Below are 8,840 nucleotides of genomic sequence, written 5' to 3'. Positions count from 1 at the left end.
GAGGAGGATCCAAAGCAGTTTGCATCATTCTCCTCTCCTCTGTTTTAGCCTCGCAACAACCCTGTGAAGCAGGTTAGGCTGAGAGTGTGTGACTGGCCCAAGGTCACCCACCGAGCTTCCGTGGCCCAAGTGGAGATTTGAACTTCACAGCTCCTAGTCTAGTACTTTCACCGATACACCATGCTGGCTCTCTGTAATCTGTATGGCTTCTTGGGTCTGCACGAGTGTGACAGCAGGATCAGCATTAACTTACTCTTCACAATTCCCTGCCCTGCCCTGGATAGCCCAGGATAGCCCGATCCCATCAGATCTCGGAAGCTAAACAAGGTCAGCCGCGGATAGTATTTGGATGGGAGACCTCCAAGGAATACCAGGGTCATAACAGGCAGACAATGGCAAACCACCTCTGAAACGACTCTTGCCTTATAAAAACGAGTCTAGCTCACCATCTAGTGGTGCATAACACTAAAAGAACTAGAACTTCTGGCTGCTAGACAATCTTAGGATCTCCTGGCTATATTCCACACAATGCCACACAATGCCTAACAATAATAATAATAACCAGGGCTATTTTTGGGCAGGAACGCACAGGGGCGGAGTGCCCGCTGGCTCCTGAGTTGGCCACGCCCAGCAGGAACTCATTAGCATAATAGGCCACACCCAACAGCAGAAACTCATTAGGATTGGCTACATTAGGGGTGTGTGGCCTAACAAGCAAAGGAGTTCCTGCTACAAAAAAAGCCCTGGGTTTTGACAACAAGGTAAACAGAATAAGAAGGGAAAGGTGGGTGTGGCTGGATGACCACACTTCTGGTAACGAGGGCTGTGTGGCCTAATATGCTAATGAGCTGTGCTGTCAGGGGTGTGGCCTAAAATGCAAATGGAGTTTTTTCTGTTGGGTGTGGCCTATTATGCTAATGAGTTCCTGCTGGGCTTTTTCTACAAAAAAGCCCTGATAACAGCAACAGCAACAATTCCCTCATTTCTTTGTTGTTGCTTTTCAAGATGCCCACCTTTGCCAAAAAGAAGTTTATTGCAGAACTAAGTTTGCAGACATCACAATTAAATGCACACTGTAATCAAGCAAAGAGCCACTGCTTGTGTGTAAAGTACCATCAAGATGCAGCTGACTTATGGCGACCCCAGCAAGGGGCTTTCAAGGCAAGTGAGAAGCAGAAGCGGTTTGCCGTTGCCTTCCTCTGCAGGGTCTTCCTTGGTGGCCTCCCAATCCAAGTACTGACCCTGCTTAGCTTCCAAGAGCTGATGAGATCGAGCTATTACCATGCCACCTTACCTCCCAAAGAGCCATGGGCTCACATGCTTTGCATATTGAAGATCTCAGTTTCAAGAGAAGAAGGAGGAGGAGGAGGAGATTGGATTTACACCCCACCCTTCACTACCCGAAGGAGTCTCAGAGCGGCTTACACTCCCCTTTCCCTTCCCCTCCCCACAACAGACACCCTGTGAGGTAGGTGGGCCTGAGAGAGCTCTGAGAGAACTGCTCCTGAGAGAACAGCTCTGAAAGAACCGTGACTGACCCAAGGACACACCAGGACACACCAGCAGCTGCATGTGGAGGAGTGGGGAATCAAACCCGGTTGTCCCAGATTAGGGTCCGCGCTCCTAACCACTACACCAAACCCTCAGCACCTCTAGTTGAAGGAAATCAGGTAGGTAGTGTTGAGAAATCTCCCTTTCCCATGATCGGCTAGAGGTCAATGTGGGTGAGACTGGGCGAGACTGACCCATAGTCTGATTCCACATAACACAGTTTCCTAAGTTCATATGATCTTTTCAGAGTTTCGCTCCATTAGTTTAAAAGATTTATGCCGTCTGATGTGTGTGAATCACACAACTGCTGTATGAGTCAAAACAAAGTCAGAAAGGATTTAAGTAAGAATTTCGGGTCATGGGGTGGGGGGATGACAGTGATTAGAAGCCGAGTCATCAAAGGCTGGAAATCAGGCCCATGTTTGTGTTGAGATTCAACAGCCAAAACATTTGAGGGAAGATATGAAATGAAACATAGGGAGGGGGGCAGATACCACATTGCTATGTCCCACTGTGGCTTTGGTTTGATAAAATGCCACTTTGTTTCCCCCCAAAAAAATCCTTAATATTCCATAAAGGTTTATTATTATTAGTATTATTCCATCATTAACAGCTCATAATTAAACTCCAAAAAGCAGTAAAAAACAGGAGGGAGTGGAAAGTTGGGGCGAGAGGGGGGAATGAATGATAAAGCGCCCCAAATATGGGAAGCTAGAAGACATACATTATATTACCTATATAAAAACAAGTTCCTGTCATTATATCCCACTGTAGTATACACTGTAGTAATGCAGGATGGGCCAATTTGGTGTAGTGGTAAAGAGCAGTGGACTCTAATCTGGGAGAACCGGATTTGATTCTCCACTCCTACACATGCAGCCAGCTGGGTGACCTTGGGTCAGTCACAGTTCTCTCAGAGCTGTTCTCTCAAAAGCAGCCCTCAAAAGAGTTCCCTCAGCCCCACCTACCTCACAGGGTGTCTGTTGTGGGGAGGGGAAGGGAAAGGAGATTATAAACGACTCTGAGACTCCGACTGAAGGGTGGGGTATAAATCCAATCTCTTCCCTTCTTCTTCAGCAATGCAGGTAGAGGCTGGAACAAGTTTAGCCTCTTCTCCAAAGATGCCCCTAAATCTACAGAACAAAGTTTGGGTCCAGTGGCACCTTTAAGACCAACAAAGCTTTATTCAAGGTATAAGCTTTCTGGTGCATGTTTAAGCACACAAATCTTATACTTTGAATAAAACTTTGTTGGTCTTAAAGGTGCCATTGGACCCAAACTTTGTTATGCTGCTTCAGACCAACACAGCTACCCACCTGAACCTAAATCTACTGCTCACTCTTAATAAGTGGCATCCAGGCATACACAGTGATCTTACTGTTGATTGGATGCATGAACAACCTTCTCAGATGATTCAAGCTCAAGAAAAAGCCCGATTTGCACAATTCATGCTGAAAGGCACTCCGCGCCGTTGGGTGATCTACCTCTTGATGAGTCGTAGCTGAACTTGTAAACTGCCTTCATTGAAAAGTGCTGTGTTGTGTTTGAGGTGGCATGAAAGTTAGAATTCTGCCATCTATATTTGATCTGTGGTGTCCATTTCTCACATGCTAGCAACTGCTTAATGCCCCAGGGTAGAACTTGCCTGGGAGGTCTGGATTACGGATGCACAACAAGACAATCACAGATCTCCGTCATCTGGAGATGAGCTATAATTCCAGGGGTATCCCCAGGTCCCACCTGGAGACTGGTTGTTCCTATTCTTAAGTAAAGGTATGATCAGGATCACTGAACACAGCTTAGTTATGCCTGCTAAGAGATAGGCACACTTGTTTTGTAAATGTTCCTTATATCCCACGGGGACTCTAGCAGAAAAATCAAACTACCAAGAAAGGTCAGTCTCTTACTCCCTTAGAGCAAACAAACTCCCATAACGGCTGGAATGGCATCTGTACATCATAGTTCTTCCTCCCCTTGCTGTAGCATCTACTTACTAATATGCATTTTGTGACATCACCACGCTATCCATTTCTGCACCACCCTACTGTATGATTGGCAGCAGCTGGACAGGGGTGGGAGAAACACATACTACGGTGACATCACTGGACTCCAAAATACAGTTGGAAAATACAACCATCTTGCTGAAGCTAAGCAAGTCTGAGCAGGGCTTTTTTTGTAGAAAAAGACCAGCAGGAACTCATTAGCATAATAGGCCACACCCAACAGCAGAAACGCATTAGCATATTAGGCCACACCCCTGACAGATCAGCTCATTAGCATATTAGGCCACACCCCCACGTTACCAGAAGTGTGGTCATCCAGCCACACCCACCTTTTGCTTCTTATTCTGTTTATCTTGTCTGTTGTCAAAACCCAGGGCTTTTTTTGTAGCAGGAACCCTTTGCATGTTAGACCACACACCCCTAATGTAGCCAATCCTAATGAGTTTCTGCTGTTGGGTGTGGCCTATTATGCTAATGCGTTCCTGCTGGGCGTGGCCAACTCGGGAGCCAGCCGGAACTCTGTTCCTGTGCGTTCCTGCCCAAAAATAGCCCTGAGTCTGAGTCACGCTGGTGTCTGGATGGGAGACGTTCTGGGAATCCCCATGCAAGAAGGGTTGCCATCTCCAGGCTGGGAAATACCTGGAGCTTGTAGGGGTGGAGCTTGAGGAGGGCCGTGTTTGGGGAGGGGAGGGACTTCAACGGGATGGGTGGCCACAGAGTCCACCTTCCAATGTGGTCATTTTCTCCAGGTGAACCAATCTCTCTCTCTCGCACGCTGATCAGTTGTAATCCCAGAAGCTCTTCAGCCACCACCCGGAGGTTAGCAAATCTCCCCGCGGGACAGAAACGAAGCCACGTCATGCATTTCCCTAACTAGCCGAGTGCAGAGAGAACCGAACGCACAGTTGCCATTTCTTGCTGGCAAACGCTCATCTACTCTGAAATGTCGTCATGAGCCACAATCGTCATTCCAGCGTATGAAATGCTCTGGAAGAGTTTGAGAAGTTCTTAATTTTTTTGCCACCCTTAATAGTGTGGGTAAAAGAAATACGCCAAGGTTAACGAACAGCTAATCTGCAATAAACTGATCTCCTGAAAGCTCCGCAGGAATCCCTTCTCCAACTTCTGTGCGTTTGGGATGAAGTCCCTGGACTGGTGTTTGCTTGGAAGGAACGCTGCCAAGCCGTGTGTCCTTGTATCTTTCAATTCTGTCACACAGCCAGCTTTGTCTTGGGTGTGCGGCACGAGGGCTCGAAGGCTCCGCCTGCGCTCTGAAGTGCGTGCAGCTTTATTATCCCAGCTACAGCCCCCCAAAGGATTGTTTTTAAGTGGAAGTTATGAAAATAAATGTAAAATATGTGCTTGTACTTCATAAAACACACACACACACAGAGTTGGTTCCACTTTAGAATGTGAGATTCTAAAAAGTCTGGCACGGACAACGAAACGAAATTTATAAACCTCGAGCCAAGAAACAGTCATGCTCCACCGAGGTGCGCTTCTGGTCGACGAGAATGTTAAAGAAATCAGCGCAAGCAGTCGTTTTGTTGTGCGTGCATTTGCCTGGTATGGCATGTCTGTGTTGTAAAATAGGCTGTCTTCATTGCTACAAAAATTTCCCCCTGCAGTGAGAGACAAGAGGAGCCCTTCCAGTTGTTAACATTGCTTGTACCTTACCAACTGCCTGTAGCGGAGCATGCGCTGCCCCACAATCTTCTCAATATGTGCATTCAGTGCTAGGGATGCCAGCCTCCAGGTGGGACCTGGGGTCCCCCGGAATTACAGCTCGTCTCCAGACTGCAGAGATCAGTTCCCCTGAAGAGAATGGATGCTTTGGAGTGTGGACTCTATGGCATTGCACACCACTGAGGTCCCTGTCCTCCCCAGGCTCCACCCCCAAATCTCCAGGAGTCTCCCGACTGGGATCTGGCACCTCTACCCCACTATCCCCCACCAATGGCCAGGGTGACCTGGCAACCCTAGCATTCACCATACTTTGTGAACAAGGCCAATGCATGTATTTGCCTTCTGCATGCAGCCTCGGTGTGTGTGGACATGAACGTTGAAAAATCCGGTGGTACCCAGTTCCTATGTGAGAGAGCAGTGCCCAGATGGTTAACTACGTGCATTGCTCCTGTTCCTCTGCATGCTTAGGCTGATGCCTAGGCTTGCTAGCTCCGGGCTGGGAAATGGGGTGGAGATTTTGGGGTGGAGCCTAGGGAGGGCGGGGTTTGGGGAGGGGAGGGGCCTCAGCAGGGCATAATACCACAGAGTGCACCCTCCAAAGCAGCCATTTTCTCCAGGGGAACTGATCTTGGTTGTCTGGAGATCTGTTGTAATAGCAAAAGATCTCCATGTGCCACTTGGGGGCTGGAAGCCCTACACTCAGCTGCAGTGTCTAAGGAGGAGTAGTTTGGATTTATACCCCGACTTTCACTCGGAGTCTCAGAGCAGCTTACAATCTCCTTCCCTTCCTTTCCTCACAACAGACACCCTGTGAGGTAGGTGGGGCTGAGAGAGCTCTTTCGAGAACTGCTCTAGAGAGAACTGTGGCTGGCCCAAGGTCACACCAGCAGCTGCATGTGGAGAAGTGGGGGATCAAACCCGGCTCTCCCAGCTTAGAGTCCATGCTCCTAACCACCACACCAAACTGGCTCTGGGTTAAGGCAGTGGTACTTACCCCTTGCCTCTCATAGACCCACGTCTGCAATGGTCATCAACCAAAAGAGCAATATTTACCACCAATCTGTGGCACAAGGCCTGCACCTTAGGGAGGCTCACCGCTTACCCATTCCTCAGGCAGTGGTTGTTGCCGGGTGGGAACCTCCTGCCAGCCACAAGCCCCACCAGCAAGAGCTTTGCCTGCTTTCCTGAAACATGAGGCAGGTGCAGCAGTGGGGGAAAGGGGCTCAGAAGAGCCACAGGTGGCCTGGCGAAGCGCTCCCAAGCCATCGAGTGTCACGGAACTGAGGAAAATGCGCCCTGCCCTGGACGGCCCAGCCTAGCCTAGCCTGCTCTCATCTGATCTTGGAAGCTAATCAGGGACAGCCCCGGTTAGTACTTGGATGGGAGGCCACCGAGGGAGTCCAGCCTAGGGCTGCTATGCAGAGGCAGGCAATGGCAAACCACCTCCGTTCATCTCTTGCCTTGAAAACCCTGCGTTGTCTCCCTAAGACAGTACTTTACGCCACCGTCCCAGAGGAAAACCCGTTTTCTCTCACCCCTCCCCTCCTGCGTTCCTCTCATCCGCTCCTCCCTGCTCGGATGGGTGTTAACAGTTGGCAGGACTGGGGAAAGAATAGAAACGGGAAACTGTCTTTTGCCGCAGCAAGAGACTCAAAGCGGCGATGAGCGAATGTTTCCCAGTTCATTTCTTTTTGTATCCCAATTGTTTTTCACGAACAGGTTTCATTCTGCTTTTCACTGTCGGTTTTTATAGATAGACGTGTATTGCGTGCACGTGTCGTATGGCTTTGTGTGTTTGTGTTAAGTGCCGTCAAGTCACTTCCTCCTCATGGCGACCCAAGGAATGAACGTCCTCCCAAAGGTCCCATCGTTAACAACCTCGCTCTGGTCTTGCAGACTGAAGGCCGTGGCTTCCCTGATTGACTCAATCCCATCTCCTCCTCTTTTCCTTCTACTTTTCTTAGCATTATTAGGCCCCTCCCTTCCTCAAACCCCGCCCTCCCCAGGCTCCACCCCCAAACTCTCCAGGGCAGGTATTTCCCAACCCAGAGCTGGGAATCCTACTTTTAAGCATCCCTCCTCTGCTAGTTTTACAGTCTCAAGCACCTCCTCATTGCCCTTAGAAAGGGAGCCATTGGGGGTTTAAATACCAATGTGAGCACATCCTGTGTCACTTGGCCCCAGGCATCTTTATCTGGTTGGGAGTGAACTTTGGACCTTACGGTTTGCAAAGCATCAGCTCTACCAATGAACTAGAGGCCAGAAACACAGACCCCCTAAAATTATTTTGGGAATGGGGATTCAGATCAAAAGGTACACTTGGGGCCTATTAACTGGAGTAGGCAGCTCCACTCCCTGGTACTGCTAACTACTGTTTCTAATTACTTTGGCCCCTAAACTTTTCATGAAAGGAATATCTCTTCTGCGGGGTTTTCTGCGAAATGCTAATGAATTCCACACCTAGCACAACAGAGTTTCCTTCCTCTCTCCCCTCCCCTCCCCTCCCCTCCCTATCCCCCCCTATCCCCCCCCCCATTTCTGGGCTGCAAAATCTTCTGTGGGTTCATTCTATAAAGAAAGGTAGGCCAGGAATGGAGGGGGAAAATCTCTCTCATTAGCCTGGAAGACTGTGCTTTATCTGAAATCTTCCTGAATCTTTATGCACCATTAGGTCCAGTAAAAGAGACAATTGCAATCTACTCTGTGTCTTTCAGGGGGAGACAACTGACAATTCCTTGGTTTGTTGAGGCTCATTTTCTAGCCAAAAGCAACCCTCTTCATCAACATGGAAGCCAAACTATGCTTGGAATTTTCCATCTTCCAAGGTGCCATAATGACGTGTCTTATTTTCTTCTTCTTTTGTAACACTACTGCAATCCCACCCTGCTGACTTCCGAGATAGTCCACCAAAAGAAAGAAACACAGTTCCAGATCACAACTGCTTCTTTTGCCACGGAGGAAGGAAAGGTCTGTTGTTCCAAGAGAATATCTCATGTGATGCCAATGAAATGTGCCTTGCAGGTGTTAGTCTGGTACATGATTGGCCCAGTTACACGTAACGGTACACACATGAAGCTGCCTTGTACTGAATCAGGCCTGTTGGTCCCTCAAGGTCAGTTTTGTCTACCCAGACTGGCATCAGCTCTCCAAGGGAGAGCCAGTTTGGTGTAGTGGTTAAGTGCGTGGACTCTAATCTGGGAGAACCGGGTTTGATTCCCCACTCCTCCACTTGCACCTGGCTGGATGACCTTGGGTCAGTCACAAGCTCTGGCACAGCTGTTCTTGAAAAAGAGCAGTTTCTGTCAGAGCTCTCTCAGCCCCACCTACCTCACAGGGCGTCTGTTGTGGGGAGGGGAAGGGAAAGGAGTTTGTAAGGCGCTCTGAGACACTTTTGGGTAGTGAAGTTGTTGTTGTTCAGTCACACAGTCGAGTGCGTGGACTCTAATCTGGGAGAACCGGGTTTGATTCCCCACTCCTCCACTTGCACCTGGCTGGATGACCTTGGGCAAGCCGTAGTTCTGATAACAGCTGTCCTTGAAAAAGAGCAGTTTCTGTCAGAGCTCTCTCAGCCTCACCTACCTCACAGAAGAAGAAGAAGAA

The sequence above is a fragment of the Gekko japonicus genome, unplaced genomic scaffold (genome assembly GCF_001447785.1).
Source record: "Gekko japonicus isolate JY-2015 unplaced genomic scaffold, Gekko_japonicus_V1.1 scaffold748, whole genome shotgun sequence".
Classification (NCBI taxonomy): domain Eukaryota; kingdom Metazoa; phylum Chordata; class Lepidosauria; order Squamata; family Gekkonidae; genus Gekko; species Gekko japonicus.
The sequence above is the reverse complement of the archived record's forward strand: the minus strand, read 5'-3'. Positions refer to the sequence as shown.